A 17,869-nucleotide genomic window follows, 5' to 3' on the forward strand; every position below is an offset into this window, starting at 1 on the left:
TATGACAAACGCCCCACACACAATGCAATTACAATCTTATACGGTAGTGTCGCTCAATCATACAATCGGGCACGGACTTATACACACTTCAATCTCTTCTAGGCTATGAGTGTTAGTTTAGTACAGCAGAAGTCAAGCTTATTAAATAATAATTTAATATTCCAGGGAAAAAAGTGGAACAATGCAGAACAGAATATATACAAAAGATTACAAAAACAAAGTAAAAGGTTACAAAGATAAAAGTTACAAAAATACACACAAAGCGATTTGCTTACCAAAATAAACGGGGAAATAAAGGTACCAGCGTATTGATCTGGCGTTGTTGCGGGAGTACGCAATTTCTGGTCAGGAACTAGGTTAGTTCTAGCCGTGTGTGCTATCTCCAAGAACTACAAGTTGTGGCTATCCTAGCTGCTGTTTTATACTGTGAGATACGCCTGGAGGCTGCAACTTCCTTGGGGAGGGGAGGAACTAGTTTTTAATTAAATCTCAGACATAATTCTATTTCCAGGTAAAAGTCTATACATCAAAAGATTGTGAAGTGAGGCTTTTCAACTCCAGGTGAAAACTTGATTAAGGCTTTTTCCTGTCTCTGTTTTTAAAGTCTGCAGAGATTTCCAACCCCTTCCCATAGATGTAATTTACAGGGTATAATTTGCACCTCCACCAATAATTCAATTTCCTCACAATGAAATAGTGTTTAACACACATGTCAACTTTTGGTGAAGAGACTCTTCCTGACTAGTCTAGAGTTCTTCACACTGCTTTAACAGCCTTCCTCAACAGAAGTGTAAACGTTTTAAGTGTCAATGACTTCAACGCTTCACTTCTGCCATTGTCTGATTACCCCAGCTCTATTCACTGAAGTCCTCTTTAGATGCAAATGTGGTACAGCCAGATGACCATCGCTTCAAAGCAGAATACACATGTGAGATATAGCAGACAGAAAAATGACAGAAATATGTTCCTGTATTCCCTAATATCATCAGCACCTCAATATATCACCACAAAAGGTATCTTGTAATGCTAGCATTAAGAAAAATAGTTTTTAAACTCAGAAAAATGACAGTTAAAAAAACATTTTTCTGTGCATTTTAAATTAGATTTTCTCATTTTCTCATTTTTTTTTTACTTGTACCCACTATTCTCTCTAACATACAAAGCAATTTTGGTAGCAATAGCAGGCGTGGGGGCTTTGCTATTAACCGCTAAATTCGGCACTAAATTACGCAAAAATCATGAGAAAATGTATGCAAAATATGAATGATTACAATTACAGACAAAATTAATTACAATTTTTCCTTAACCACTTGAGGACCGCAGTGTTAAACCCCCCTAGTGACCAGGCCATTTTTACTTAATTGGGCCACTGCAGCTTTAAGGCAAAGCTGCGGGGCCGCACAACACAGCACACAAGTGATTCCCCCCTCCTTTTCCCCCCACCAACAGAGCTCTCTGTTGGTGGGGTCTGATCGCCCCCCACATTGTTTATATTTTTATCAATATTTATATAATTTATTTTTGAAATACAGTCTAACATTCTCCCAAGCGGCAATCGCCACTCGGAGACTGAAGGCGGGGTGGAGCTCTGCCCCCCAAGCAGGAGATGCACGCGCAGCCTGCACGCGATCTCCTCCTAGCCCCATAGAAAACCGTTCACGCCACTCGGCGTGGAGCGGTCCTGGGGCTGCCGCACTGCTCATGCCAATTGGCGTGGAGTAGTCGGCAAGTAGTTACATTTCTCATTGCAATTGTGAATTTAGATGCAAAATTGTCTCTATGCGAAATTTGTGCTCATCACTACACACTGAGAGTCCATAAATAAGGTTTGCACACTGGTAGTCATGAACTGCATGAACTGTGCTTTTAATGCTCCATCACAAACTATCTCACCATCTGGCCATTAAACCCTAAAGGGAACCTATACTGAGAAGGATATGGATTTTTCCTTTTAAAATAATACCAGTTGCCTGACTCTCCTGCTGATGCTGTGTCTCTAATTATTTCAGCTACAGCCCCTCAACAAGCATGCAGATCAGGTGCTCTGACTGAAGTCAGACTGGATTGGCTGCATGCTTGTTTCAGGTGTGTGATTCAGCCATTACTGCAGCCAAAGAGATCAGCAGGTCTGACAAGCAACTGGCATTGTTTAAAAGGAAACACCCATATCCCTCTCAGTTAAGGTTCCCTTTAAGTGGTCAGACGGGGCCATATGCAATTAACTTTTTCTCCTAGGTGATATTTTAACCCCTTGTCAGTAAAATGCATTTTAAGTCACCAGCTAGCAATAATGTGTTGGAAATAATTTTGATAGTACTTTTTCACTTACTTCTTGGTACCTTTTCAAAAACAACATGCTGAAAAATTATTTATGAAAGAAGTTGAAAAATGATCTCCTAGAAGAAAATTTAGGTGGACAATTTAATTGCATATGGGCCATGGTGTGATACTTTGTGAAGGGACATTAAAAGCACACTTACTGACTTCCTGTGTGCAGAACCCTTCTTCATGGACTCTTAGTTTTGGATTTGCTATTGGTCCAGTACCCTCATTCCCCAAATTCTGCAATCTTTGGTTCGGAATTGGGAGTTTTACACACAGCCCATTGTGGTCATGGGTGTCTAAAAGAACAGAAAGGGCAGGAAAATCTACTCAAAAGGAATAACAAAAATAGTTAGTTAGTTAGTTAGTTAGTTAGTTAGAGGTTAGGGTCCCTTCCAGGAGGATGGCCTCATCGTGGTGGTAGTTTAGCATCTGTTTTGAATACAAGGTGTGTATTTGCCTTTGGGAGGCTCTGCACACCTCTGTTGGTATGCATTTCAGATACGGACTGCTTTAGGATGCTCTGCCAATTCTTCCCTATTGAATAACAAAGATACAAATATTTTGAGTGAAGTTGGCCTTAACGTTATGTAGCGGTTACCCATAGCAACAGGGGTAAGACGGTTCATAGAAGAGACAGCCGGCTTCCAATATTGTAAAAGTCAGGCTCCTGCCTGGTTTATTTATGAAAATTAAATAGTTGCCAGTGAGTACCAAACAGTTCATCAAACAAAACCTAGCTCGGCTGAGCAACTACCTGTCTCGCTCCAGTCCCTGACTGACAATACATAGACAGGATTGTAGCAAAACATACCAATAACATGGCAACTTACATTGTACATGCAGAGTTTAGCCTTTCTCCCATGTGAGAGCTCTGTTCCCTCCAGAGTACAGGAACCAAGTGAGCTCCTTCCTGGTCAGACTGGCTGACCTTTATTCAGCACCTGTGCTCCACCCTGCACAGGTGTAATACCTGGACTGGGCCAGGTGGCCAGGGAACCCACCCACACTTCCCTGGCCAGCTCCAGGACCCTTAACCGGCTTTTGAAAAAGCCAAATTAGCACACACAGTTTTTTTTTTTTCCTGGAGCTTTATTTGACCAAGCACCTTAAACGAGGTGCTATATACACACACCATCCATAACCTTTCCTATAAGAGCCTGTGACACCCTGTCACAGTTAAATAATATAACAGCATGTTTGTATATAGTATATAAAGAATAGAAGTGAATGTAGAGGGTAAATCTGATATTTAGGTCAGTGCTAGAAGCCATGGATCACAGCATTTTGCGCTAGAGCAATCAGGCCACACTCAGGTGATCCCCATTACGTCACAGTGCAAACATCACAGTAATGGCAGTCTGGAAAACACACCATAAAAAGACTTTTGGTGAATGGCCAATAAGCAGGTTCTTTACTGGCACAAACAGCACTGTTTCTTTACAAAGTAGCAGTGCACAAAGGACCAACACACAGTTGCAGTGAGTACAGGCAGCAGGACAACAATGGGCAAATTACAAGTCCTAGCAAGTCACAGGTCCAGCCAATGGGCTACAATGACCCAAGAGTCCAAAAATACAGAAAGTGGTGGGCATAACAAGTCACAGATAATGACAGGCTCATGTCTGGAGAATGACCTAGATCTTCATCTATCCACCAGGTAACTACTTAGTCCAGGGGTAGCAGGGTGCTATCAGCACAAGGCAGAATCAGTCCTGAATGACAAGGTTCCTCTCTGTGTGAAGGTATAGGAGATCCAGCCTCACCAACAGCAGCAGCAATTAGTCTATTGTTCTTTGCCCAGGTATTCAAGTTGCACTGCATCAAACAGTGCAACAGTGCGGTTAAGCTGGCCATGCATGTAAAGATTTCCATTAGTTGTTCCACAACTACCAATTCCTTTCTAAAAGGAATACATTCCTACCAAACACAGCACATTCAATTTTTAATGGAACCTGGCAGGCAATCTATTGAAAATCAATTGAGCTGCAGAGTTGCACTATTTAAAGCAATGCAACACTATGGGCCAGCAATCTACTGCCACTCTTGCCCTACCCCCAATCAACCTAGATTTTCCATCCTGTTCTATACTTTCTATGAATTTTTTTGTCACTAGCGATCAAATTTCAATTGTTTTACATTTAAAGGAATTCATTCCCATCCAACTCAATTAGAGTGATTGAACCTGCAGGGAGTCAAATGGGAAAATTGATGTTCATATGAGCACCTTTAGAAAGATTATTAATAGATTTGATGCAGAAATCTATTAAGACTCCATGCCTAGTGTGTGGCAAGAATAGATCCCTGTCAGATTAGAGATCTAGCTGATGGTGGAATTTGATAATCTATTAGTGCATGGCCACCTTTAGGGTACAAGACATGCAGTGGCTGGATAGTGTACTGGTTAAGGGCTCTGCCTCTGACACAGGAGATGAGGGCTCAAATCTTGGCTGTACCTATTCAGTAAGCCAGCATCTATTCAGTAGGAGACATTGGGGAAGACTCCCTAACACTGCTACTGCCTATAGAGCGTGCCCTAGTGGCTAGCTCTGGCTGGTGCTTTGAGTCTGCCAGGAGAAAATGCTTATTGAGGAAATCTTTCAAATGTTTTCATCTAAAAAGATGAGATTTTAAACAACTGAAACCCTGCCACTATAAGTTTAAGTCTACTTTAGGAAAGGAAATGTTGTCTTAAACTTTCCTTTAGTTTTTCTGGATAGGTTGAGCAAGAGTTACAGCCTCTGTCATGTTTTTGCTACTGTCCGTATCCCTGTTGAGATTTTCTGTCAATTCCTGTCCAGGTGATTGAAAACTGAAAAGCTATTCTGCTAGCGTAAGGAAGGCTTAGATCTCCTGTCTTGTTATTATTATCATCGGTATCCTCCGTGGGGAGATTTCCCCTCATTTCCTGTCTAGGTGATTGGTGAAACCTTGGCAGGAAGTGAGGCGATAGCTTGTCCATCTTACCTACAACTGAAATAGTGAAAATTCCACTGTAAAATAAATGTTTTCGTCTTTCAGAAGTTTTGAGCAGTAAAATGTAATCTCCCATGTCAACGTAACATCTGTCTGGAGTTCCTTCACTTCAGTTTCAGTAATAATTTAATGTAAGGTGTGTAGATTATTCGTCTTCAGCACCCAATCCTGGTGGTGGGGCTTCCACCTACAGCATTCAGGCACACTGATTTTCTGTTGGGGTACCTTCCCTAGCCCAGTGTTTCTCAAACCTGTTCTCGTGACTCCCCAACGGTGCATGTTTTGCAATTAGTGTCTCAGCTACATGGAATCCACCTAGCTAAGACACTAATTACCCCTGCTGTGCATGCCGGGTGAACCATTTGGGCCATCTCTAATTACAGTCCTAGATTTTTTTATCCCCCTGCCCATGTGATTGTTTACTTGGTTTTCCCGGAGAAGTCTCTGCAAAGCATGCAGATACATGTTTTGCATTCCCAGCTACCCTCAATTGACTTGCAGCTACAGCTCTTTAGATTCACCCACAGTTTAGTTATCACAGAAAATAAGTAAAAGTTTCTGTAGATTTTTTTTTAAAGCGGTTTAAAACCCTGACATAATATTCAATAAAAACATGTTTTCCTACTTTGTATATGCCATATGGTTATCATATTTGCATTTGTGCATAAGTATTATTATTCAATTAGAAATTATAGGTTCCCAAAAGTACAGTTTTTTACTTTGTGAGTTTACTTTGCATTTTATTAATAACTGGTTTTATTCATTATGTATTGAAGGCAGACATGCTTTCAGTGTCTCTCTGTCTCCAGCTGTTTCTGCACAGTCAGAGAATGTGTCACATTCCTCACTTGATACTTTTAAGTAAACACAAGATAACATTATCTACAACTTCGAATGCGTCCAGATTTCAATGCACTGAACTTCCAAGCTCTGTGTGTAACCCTTCCAATGCTGGTCTAGTAAAAAAAAAATGCTGGTTGCATATAATATGCTGTAAATAATTTTTAGAGCAAAGAAGAAATGCTGGGTTATATTACGCTTTAAATAAAAGATTTAACAGGACATAACACAGTGAGGGGATCCACTTCACTGTCACTCCTATAGATTCTCCACTAGTTGTCACAGTACACAATCAGACTTTATGGTCAGAATTCCTAGAGGAATGGGGATGAAGTACATATAGCAGAAGAACGTCTTGCTCCATTGGTTTCCCAGACAACCATATAGTAACACAAAAAATGATGGGCAAGAGTTACTTATTAAAAACGGACAGTGCCCATATTGCTGCATTACACCAGAGGATAACGTCAAAACAACTAACTGACTGCTGTAGTATAATTCATATACTAGGACTAAAAATAGTCCGATTATAAAACAGTCTACAGTGACATCAAATAAACACTAAACACAAGTGATCAAACTAGTGAATATTTAGCTACTATCTCCATGTTCTTTTGTGATGGCATTTTGTGTATTTGGCCAACTGATGTATGTACTTATTTATTTTTAAATACCATTTATATCTGATTTATAGACTCTGTTCCTTTCATATAACTGTCAAAACTTGAAGAAACTTAAAGTTTCAAAAGTTTGCAAAGAAATCTTGTACAGTTTTAAAGGTATCACCTAAATAACGTTGTTGTTATGTCTTTGGATAGATCTTATGTATCTTTTTTTTTTATTCTGTAATTATTTATTTTGCATTTTTCTTATAATGACATGTTGATCTTTGCATTATTAGATATACTGAACAGTCGAGTAATGCTACCCCAGTTGTACACTTTGCCCATAATTAGCTTTCTGCTATTAGCCACTGGATTTTTTACCAATTGGATTTGACACTAACTAAAGACCTTGGAAAATGAGTATCGGTTACAGCTAGAGCTTAGAGGTAAGTTTAAGTTTAGGTAGGTTAGTAGCAAGGGAATAGATTAGAGGAAGATTAGATGTAACAGTTATGATTAGGATTTAGGATTAGGTGTGAAGAACAGTTTTATATTGGAGGAGAGGACAGGGTTAGGCATGAGGAAGATGTGTACATTTGAGTGGAAGGTTAGGTTTAGGCCAACAAGTAAGAGGCCTACATTGGGATAGGGTTAGGTGTCAGAAGGAAGCTAATATTGGAGAGGAGGTTAGGGTTACTATAGTTTTCAGGAAGACGCCGACATTGGAGGGGAGGCAAGAAGAAGGGGCTTACACTGGGGGATGGAAGGGGGGTTAGGTTTAGGTGCAAAAAAAAAGCTTCTTTTGGAGAGGAAGTTCAGGTTATTTGTCGAAAGGAGAAATAGCTTACTTACTTGTCATAAAATTCTGAAAAAAAACAATAAACAGTCTGTTGCAAAACCAGTGGTAGAGTATAAGTAATCACTACTTACTGATAATTTGACTATAGGCTGTACCCTGAGCCTAAATTACTATGTGCCTTATTTATATGCATTCCTTGTTTACAGATGCCCTACTTTGTTAGTTTCCCGAGCTATTATGGCGAACCTATAGAAAGATACAAATGAGTTAGGAAAAAGCAGCACTGTAAAGAACATGATTTCACCAATTTTAGAATTTAATTGTAGAAATTCCTTGAAGGTTCCCAGTGATGGTAACTTAAATAAGTTGTCGCCGAACTTGTATGAGCTGTGAACATCACAGACAGTTCATTTCTTCAGTGCACTTTACAAATTAGTTTCCAAGGCTTGAGCATGTGACGGTTGTACTTTAATGTATTTTTGTTATTATCACATCTCGCCATTATTATACATCTCTTACTTTAAGTAGGGAGTGCTTTTGATCCTGACGAGATTCATGTATCTGGAGTTCGGGTGAATTCTCATCACTTTTTAATCACAAGACAAAATATCATCACAATAGCAGCGAGTAATTAACACCGCGCCGGTTTATGAAAATGTCATATTGAGCAGTTAAATTGGGTCACTTAAAGTTGTTATCCCGCCGAGCCCGCCAGTCTAATTGGCTGAAACATTGCACTCTCGCAATGCTAAATCTTCATTTATTTACTTTTTATTAAATTATCTTTTACTTGGCATTTTCAAGCCTTGGCACATTTCGCAGTTAGGGAGTAAATTTGCGCCAACCAACTGTTAATATTTCCCAGCGCACATAGATCCTTATCAACAGAATTTTAATTAAAGAGGACATGTCACCTAAACATAGCAGCACAATTCTGTTAAAGCTCTTGTATACCCACTGTGTACATCAAAAAATAAAAATAAAAACTAAGGGACATTAACTGAAAACATTTTTTTCTATTTTAAAAGTCAACTTCTGTATAGCAATGTCTGGCCATTTTTTAAATACATGAAATCTACTTAGTTAAAGGACTTCCGCCATATAAAACTGTAGAATTGATATGCATGTAAACACAAACATGTAAGATGTACATTACTACCAGAGTAAAATGCACTATAAATGACTATTTTCCTATGCTGCTGCTGTCACTTACAGTAAGTAGTAACAAAATGACAGATCTGTAACAGATCAGTAACAAACTGACATATCTTCTCACGAGGGATTCTCAGTCTTTCATGTATTTTTTTTCAAAAGGACCCCCTGGTAAAGATCTATACAAGGGTGCTGAAGCTGTCCTACTTGTTTGCACACAATTTTACCAGCTGGACTGAGCAACTGTCAGTCAGTAAGTGCATTTGAAAATACAGAAAACCCTGAGAATCCCTTATGAAGAGATAGACTAGTCCAAAACCTGTCAGATCTATGACATTTTTACTTTTTATGGTAAGAAACAGCAACATAAGAAAGGGGTAATTTATTGATTATTTTGCTCTGGGACAAATAAACATTTTATACATATGTATTTAAAATTTTACATTTTTTTCTAGCTATTTTTTTCCTAGTTAACTGTCACTAAAAAGGTGTCCACAAATGGTCCTATGCAGAGACAGGACAAGGTCCTCCAGTACCCAAGGCTGAGACACCAAAGTGCCCCCTCCACCTCCCCCCAACCCCAGCAGTCACACGCTGATTGCTATTAAACTAAGAGGCGCCCCAGGGCCCCCAACACCTTAAGCTCTAGTTATTTGGCTTACAGTCACTGCAATGTATCCCCTTTTCTTATTTCCCTCTGCTTCAAGCACAGTAGGGGAATGATAGCTGAGTGAGCTGTGTGCCTCCTTCCTCACTGTGCCCTGAGGCTGGAGCCTCTCTCACCTCTGCCTCGGCCCGGCCCTGGTCCTATGTCCTAAATGTTCAACTTGCCAAAAATGGGGAATGAAAACATGCAAGATCCAATCTGATCATGGGAATTGATCCATATTTGCGATCAATTCCATTGATCGGATTAGATTGGGTAAGTTTTCCCTTCCTGTTAGTGTTCTCAATTGATCGCTACCAGACTTTTTTTTAGCCCGACATCAGTGGCAGGATCAGAGCCAGCTTGCATGCTGTAGCACCAGCATAATATCATTGCTATGTGGCCCTTTGTGCTCCTGGTGGGAATCAGAATGTCCTACTTTGTCCGTCACTTTGATCCACATAGGAGGACCCCCATGCCGGACCTGATCCAGCAGTGGCTCCCGTACAATGCAAAACAGGCAGGAGAGATGGTGGGCAGAGCATGGGGGTAATGGCCGGCGAGGATCAGAGTATCGGACATAGTCCGACACCCTGATCTGTACAGGATGGCGCTGTGCCAGATTTTATTTGGAAACAGCGCCACCTAGCAGCAGCAAGTTTTATTGTGTCTGATTACATCCGACATAGGAGCAATCCAGAAAAATGGCAATGTTAGACACAGTCTGACACAGGAGCGGAAAGGGCTAAATGCATGCATAAGGAAGATGAACATTTTCTGCCCATTTAACACAAAGCATGATGCCCACACTTGTTTTATAACCCTGGCAAGATGGACCCCTAGGCTGTGAGGGTCAGAAAGGAGTAGACAAGGGAAAGGGTGTGAACAATGGGGGCCCCATCCAAGCTTTGCAGCGGAGTCCTATGATTCTTAGTTATGACCCTGTATAGATCGTCTATAACAACAATAGCATTTGTAAAGCACTCTTCTCTCGTTGGACTCAAAGCGCATATACATGTCTCATGATTATTTGTATCTTGCTGCTCCTCTCTAGTGTTGGTTGCTGGATTCTTTTCTTAGGACTCTTCCAACGTATCAAAAAGTGATAAAATGAAAATGAAAACTATTTGGATTTTGTAAAAATTATTGGTTTCATCTGAGGTTGGATGTAAGCCTATCCTCCCTTAGACATCTTCCCCTTTAATTGGCCATTAGCTCTTGTACATGAAGTATCACAACAAGAACATTTTTCTCCTTTCATTACTGTTCTCTCATTGAAGCTCCTTTGCATCCAAATGTTTCTTCTCTCTTAATGTAAATTGATTTAATAGCCTGGGTTGCTTATAGGAACTTTCTCTTGTTTAAAGGCAATCGATAGATGAATTGCCTGCCTATACCAGAGACTTATTTAGAGGGTTTTTTTTCTCCTCTTTCCTTTTTGCAAATTATTCTACCCGGCTATCCCCAGGAGGAAGGATATGTTCATCTTGTAAATGACTATAATTAATTGAAAAAGAACATAAGTGAAGAGAGATTAGCGTGAAGCACATGGGAGCTCCGATGGCTGAGATAGACTATTAACGATATTTTCTGTGTGCTATGGAAAGTATTACATCTCTCTTCAAATAACTTTACTTAAAGCCTCCCGATCAATGGCTGCTTTGCCTATGCACCGCTTATCTCTAGCCGTGATGGAGAGGTCTGAGGGGAACACTGTTCTTAGCACATCTTCTCAGCCGAGAAGCAGTGCGGAAAATGAGGAGATCCGTCTTGCAGTCATATCTGGCTCTTGAAGGCATCAGTATGTGTCACAGGGTTTTTACCGCATAAACAGAGGTTTTTTGGGAGCTGCACAACTTGCAGGGTGGAAGGGGCTTTCTGAGAACTCTTGTCTGCTGCCATGATGTGACAGCTACGCTTCTCTGGTGTGGACCTGACCTGCGATGCACTGTAGGCCCCCCATGTCATGTCACTTTGCCTCGGATTCTCTTTATTCCTAGAGGGAAGCTTTCATGGGCTATAAAAGGAAAAGCCAAGGCACTGCCTGAGATAAAAACTCTCAAGTTAAAGTCAATTTAAAGGATAAGTATCCATGCCATCATTATTTTTCGGGGTGGACCTGAGGAAGTGATGGCATGCATATTACTTGCAATAATTAGTGAGTATGCCAATATTCTTTTCGCATTAATTTTCGCAAAACTAATGTAAAATTTGACTTTTTGAGCAAAAATGCCGTCAAATTTTTTTTTTTGTAACTTTTTTTTTGGGGGGCGTTTTTGCTGATTTTTTGCTTTAAAAGATGTGATTTTGGCTGTGAAAATTCGGGCTGGCAATCATTTAGTTTTTTGCTTTTTTTTTAAATTCACAATGCTAAAATACAATGTATTTTTGCGAATATATTTTACGAAGTTGAAAATAGCATTTTCAATGTGAAAATGACTTTGGCGAAAATTTACAAGCAACACTGATTGCTTGTAGTTACCTCCAACAGTATTTAGATCATCAGTGGCAATGCTGATACTCGTCCCATTAGATTCTGCACAGAAATAAGCAGAGATTCAAGTGTGGCAGGTCTGATGTAGCTAATATATTAATCCAATTTTTAAGAAAATTGTAGGCTTTGCTAACAGTACAAAAATAGATATTTATGACAACACCACTCCAATATTCATGTACCAGAATCTCATAAGAAAAGTAGAAGACAAGTTTATTGCACCTTTCATTTAAATAAATTGCACAAGGTATTTTCTTCATAAAAACTTGGCTAATTGTGTAATATTTATATACTAGTGACCTTAGCCCATTTTAAAACAGGCTAGGTCTCTCAGTAATCTGCCGTGAGCGTGCAAACCGCCAGCGCACGCCCGCCTCGTGTGCACACGCGACTGCCTCTTCTGGCCCCGTCCTTCTCTGGCTCTCGGCAGTGTCTCTGCGTCTTGTCTCTGCACATGCGCAGTGCTACAAAGCACTGACACACGGACAGACGCAGGGACACTTGCCTATTATTAGGTAGGATAACCATAATTCCGCTTCCTCTGAGGCTCAGCGAGAAAACATAGCTTCATATACCCTTCTTTACAGCTAAGTTAGGGGACAGTTATATCTACTGGATAATGGTTTAATAAGATTACCGTAATACACAATCCCAATTGTATGTAAAGCTATATTTTCCTTCTTTATTTTCTCTGTTTATTTCTTTCATCATCTGTATACTTTTATCTTGTGTTACCATCTTCATCTGTATACTTTTATCTTGTGTTGCCATTTTCATCTGCATACATCATCTATTCTTCTGTTTTCTTTTTCTTCCTCTATCATCCTGACTGTTGCTGATATGCTTCTGCTTACTACATTTTGGACTATGTTTTAGAATGCAATAGATGACTATTGCAATACGACTGTGCAGTTCTGCTTTCTGAAAGAGAGAAGGAAGGAACATCTGCAACACTCAAGCTACAGCTACTGATAAGAGCATAAAATGTTTTTTTTCTTCAGTAAACAGCCATAAAAACAAGTTTTTTCTAAAAAATAAAAGAGGTATAGTTGGCTTACTTCTCCTGTAGATACCAAAGCAGCCAATATAAATCAATTGAATTTGAAAAACCATTATCCTCCTGTGCATGCTATTCTGGTGGATAGATGGAGTGGGCCACTGCCATCCATGAAGTGCTTTTGAAAATAAAGGAATTCCAGAGATTTCCCCACAAGGAGATGGATTAATCCAAAATCTGTCAGATCGATCACATTTCTACTGCTTACTGTAAGTGACGTGAGCATAGGAAAAAAAAAACAAATTATAGTGCATCTTACTCCAGGACAAATGTACAACTAATGAACATGTATTTTAAATTTTACAGCATTTTTACGATAGTTGTCCTTTAAGAAAATGTGGACAGCAGACAAGACTGAGTTGGCTTAGTAAAAAGATAAACTTTGACCTTCAGCAATACAAATCATCTATAGGATTTTCTATCTTTTTGAGAAATGAACCACAATGTTTTTTTTAGAAATGTATTTCTCTATTGAAGCAAAACTATCCAAACACCCGAAGAACTTAAAGATCTTTCATCTTCAGCTTTTTGCAACACGTCAGTCAGTGGAACACATTTAATTGTTGAGTTACAATGTCTTGTGCAGATGTTCTGCATTAATAGGTCCATTTCCTTAAACACTCGGGTTAATATTTGGTGACGTTTCTCTTTGCACTCTGAGGACTTACATTTAGATATCATTATTAGCTCATTATGGTGGAGATGAGTATGATCTTTTTACAAGAGCAGATCACCGATTTCCAGAGGATATTATGGATTTATTACTGCTTTTTAATACATACAACCAAATCTGGTCACACAGCCTGGACTGCGATGTTAGAGTATGAAGACTGCATAGAACAGACTTTCAAAAAAAAAAAAAAAAAAAAAGACTTTCACTGCCTACTAAGATTAAACTACAAGTTTGATTCAAATTTTCTTGTGACATATACCTGTACCTACAAATAACCCTGAGATACACAGCAAATTTGGAAATATAGCAATTTGGTTATGATAACGTGTCTGGTGGATTTTCAATCAACATGACATTTTGTCCCCAAAACAGAAAAAAAATGCAAAAAGTTGTCAAATTGGGGCTTGAGTAATTACAGCTCAGAAAGCCAAATCCTGACTTGGAATCGACCATGTTGCCAAACTTTCCAATTTCTGATTTCCTCCTGACTCTACCTGGCTGATTTGTGTTGCTGACTCAGATTCCAGATGACTTGCACCTGTTTCCTGGACTTGTTCCTCTTCTTGCCTGCTGCTGACTTAGGCTTGGGACACACTAAAGCACTTTTTGGAGTTATTTTGGAGTTTTGAGAATAGCTGGTGTTTGTAAAAAAAAGTTTTGCTAATGCAAGGCTATGGTGTTGAGCCCACTAGAGCGATGGCAATTTGGGAAATTGCCATTGCAGGACATGCAGAATTTTGTGAGCAACTGTACTCATATACATGGTATATGAGTTAGGTTAATTGCTGGTAAACACAAAGCGCTAGTGCCTGTGATTGTGTTTTGCGATTTCTAGTGTGCCCAAGGCCTAAGACTGATCCTGCCACTGCCTGCCACTGATCCTACTTTTCATCCTGCCTTCCTATTGCCAACTCGGTCTTTACCCAACCTTTTGGCAGCCTGTTGTTTCTGCATCAGCCTGATCCCTAGGTGTTGTCCCGTCCATCAGCACATATTGCCACTCCATGTCTGTGAGTTCAGGATTCCGTGACTGAGATTGTGAGGAGTAAAAGGGAAGCTTCTCCTCACTGAACTCTGCACTCTAAAGTAGTAAAACAGAGGTGGGGAATACTGCAGTCTCATAGGGATGGTAAAAGCTCTACAAACTTTTGCTTTCAGTTTATTTTTGCTGACTTCCCTTTACTTAATGCAAGTAAAGAATCTATGTGGACACGCACATCCCTGGAGGGATCCTGCTCTCCCGTGCTCTCCTGTGTCCTTCTGCTTTCTCTGGGATAATACTTTGTTCCTGTTGTTGAGGTCATTTCAGGGCACTGTGGTCAATGGACTGGCTACGTCTCTCATTATAATGACATGCCTATACACCACAGCACTTTCTGGTGGCCAGGGTGAGTTTATGGTCCCCCAGGGAACTGGCAAGAGGAAGTCTGAGGACAGAGAGACAAAGGTAGATGAGAATGCCCACTCGGTAGCGTGTCAACACAGATCTCATACTATGCAGAATATAAAAGAAAATAGGAGAGCTCAACAAGCCAATAATTAATGAGGCAAAATACTGAATACAGTGATCCTTCAGTTAAGTATGAGGCAGTGAACATGATCACCTGACGGGATGAGACTGCAGTCTGCCTGGTCTATGAAGCTGTGATGCACAGTAAACTAAAAACTTCATTGAAGGGAAGAGATTTTGTCTGAGATTGGACCTATTGAAAGGAAAATAAATAATTGCACACACATACATGTTAGACTGTTCATTTCTATGCACTGCGCTGCATTGTACGCAGCACACCCATGTAAGAAAGAATTGCTCAGATGTGGCACACCCCAATAATGGCTGAAACTGTGTGAATGTACCATACACAGGGCCTGATCCAATTCCAAATTCCCCCTAAGTTTTATCCTAGGAGATAATTTTTCATCTTCCAGCAATTGTACCAAAATGTAGATGAAGTACCAAAATGTAGTTAAAAAATACCACAAAGTAGGTGAAAAAGTACTGTCAAAAGCGTTTTTTCAGTTTGTTGGTGGCTTAAAGGGCATTTTATTGAGAGGGAGTGAAAATATCCCATACACATTGCAATTACCTTTCTCTCCCGAGTTATCTCCTAAGAGATAATTAGTATTATGGTAGAGAACAGAGGCGCCAAAAGGATAAAAACAATATTTAAAAGTTTTAAAATTATTGCTTAGGAGGCAGTGGTGGACTCACCTCCCACAAGCAGACACAACAACTGTGTATTCACAAAAGGGACATTTATTGGTATACTCCAAATAAGGTCGCAACGCGTTTCGCAGGTCAAACCCGCTTCATCAGGCAATTACAGGAAGGAGCACACAACAGCAGTATGTCCAGATAGCACCTGGCGCCTCACTGAGGCGCCAGGTGCTATCTGGACATACTGCTGTTGTGTGCTCCTTCCTGTAATTGCCTGATGAAGCGGGTTTGACCTGCGAAACGCGTTGCGACCTTATTTGGAGTATACCAATAAATGTCCCTTTTGTGAATACACAGTTGTTGTGTCTGCTTGTGGGAGGTGAGTCCACCACTGCCTCCTAAGCAATAATTTTAAAACTTTTAAATATTGTTTTTATCCTTTTGGCGCCTCTGTTCTCTACCATAATACTGATTGTATCCACCTTTGGTGGAGGGGGATACCCCTTCTTGTTTTTCAAGCCTACAGAGAGCGACTTCTTATTCCTGAGTGAGGACAGGCTAATCTCCTCACCTGCCTATACAGTGGTTGCCTGGAGGTAACCCTGGTTTGTGAGTATACAATTCATACTCTTTCTAATTATCCAATTACCTTGACATACTACACCATATCGGGCTCTCGGTTCTTCTCTTCTTCCTAAGAGATAATGTTCATAATTTTGAAAATCTATTAAAAAGTACCTAAAGGTTGGTGAAAAAGTACTATCAAAATTATTTTGAGTATTTTCTCACCTGCTGTTGGTTTAAAAGGCAGTTTATGACAAGGGCCCATAAGCAATTCACTTTTTCTCCTGAGTTTTCTCCTAGGTGATATTTTTAAACTTGTCAATAAAATGCCTTTTATGCCACCAGAAAGCAAGAAAATGTTTAAGAAAATTTGATAGTATTTTTTCATTTACATTTTGGTACTTTTTCAGTTGAAAAGTGCTGGAAATGTATTTTAAATAGAAGATGAAAAATTATCTCCTAGGAGAAAACTCAGGTGAAAAAGTAAATTGCATATGGCCCAAGGGCTATCATTCATAAAAGTGTGTTCAGTAAAAAAAATCTGGGCGGGAAAATACCGCATTCGGTATTTTAGACCTTTGTGTGCTAATTTATAAACATTTTCACAGCTGCCTTTGAAGTTCGGTAAATTACCGCAGCCCATTGAGCGGCACAGCAGAAGGGTGGTTATCTCTCTTTTGTTACAAGCAGACACGAACAGACAAACTCACACAGACTTTGGCTCCCTGCACAGACTCGAACAGACTGACTCACACAAACTTCACCTCCCTGCACAGACTCGAACAGACTGACTCACACAGACTTCAGCTCCCTGCACAGACTCGAACAGACAGACTCACATAGACTTCAGCTCCCTGCACAGACTCACACAGACTTCAGCTCCCTGCACAGACTCACACAGACTTCGGCTCCCTGCACAGACTCGGACAGACTCACACAGACTTCGGCTCCCTGCACAGACTCGAACAGACTGAATCACACAGACTTCAGCTCCCTGCACAGACTCGAACAGACTGACTCACACAGACTTCGGCTCCCTGCACAGACTCGAACAGACTGACTCACATAGACTTCAGCTCCCTGCACAGACTCGAACAGAAGGACTCACAGACTTCAGCTCCCTGCACAGACTCACAGAGCCTTTGGCTCCCTGCACAGCCTACTTTGCTCTTATCCACATGCTTATCGCCTCCTCCAAGCAAGCGGTATTCTTCGACCCAATACCACCTGCTCTAATCTTTATGAATTGACATTTAGTGACATGTGTTGAGATAATCACCGCACAAGGTGGTAATTTACCTTACTGCTCGGTAACTTGAGCTTTTCATGCAGTAACAGCTTTTTATGAATTTACATTTTGCTAAGTGCTCGGTAACGTCAGCTGTTTTCAGCATTACCACATGTGGTAATGCTTTATGAATGATAGCCAAGGTGTAAAAAATTTACCTAAAAATATCACCTAGAAGAAAAAAATTGAATTGCATATAGCCCTGAGCCCATATGCAATTCACTTTTTCTCCTATATTTTCTCCAAGGTGAATTTTTTTAAACTTGTCAAAAAAATGCCCTTTAAACTACCAACAAGA

At 40.1% G+C, this 17,869-nt stretch overlaps 1 long non-coding RNA gene across 5 annotated transcripts in view; it reads left to right on the forward strand.

Annotated features, from left to right (window-relative positions):
* Positions 1-17,869, forward strand: part of LOC137541801 (uncharacterized) — a 71,592-nt gene that overhangs the window by 34,900 nt on the left and 18,823 nt on the right. For 4 of the 5 annotated variants that reach the window (XR_011025270.1, XR_011025274.1, XR_011025271.1 and 1 more), the window contains one exon: positions 7,040-7,189. The exons of the other annotated variant lie outside the window; for it this stretch is intronic. This is a non-coding gene — a long non-coding RNA (uncharacterized lncRNA). The remainder of the gene's footprint in view (positions 1-7,039; positions 7,190-17,869) is intronic. 5 annotated transcript variants of the gene reach the window in all.

Source organism: Hyperolius riggenbachi, chromosome 12, assembly GCF_040937935.1.
Source record: "Hyperolius riggenbachi isolate aHypRig1 chromosome 12, aHypRig1.pri, whole genome shotgun sequence".
Classification (NCBI taxonomy): domain Eukaryota; kingdom Metazoa; phylum Chordata; class Amphibia; order Anura; family Hyperoliidae; genus Hyperolius; species Hyperolius riggenbachi.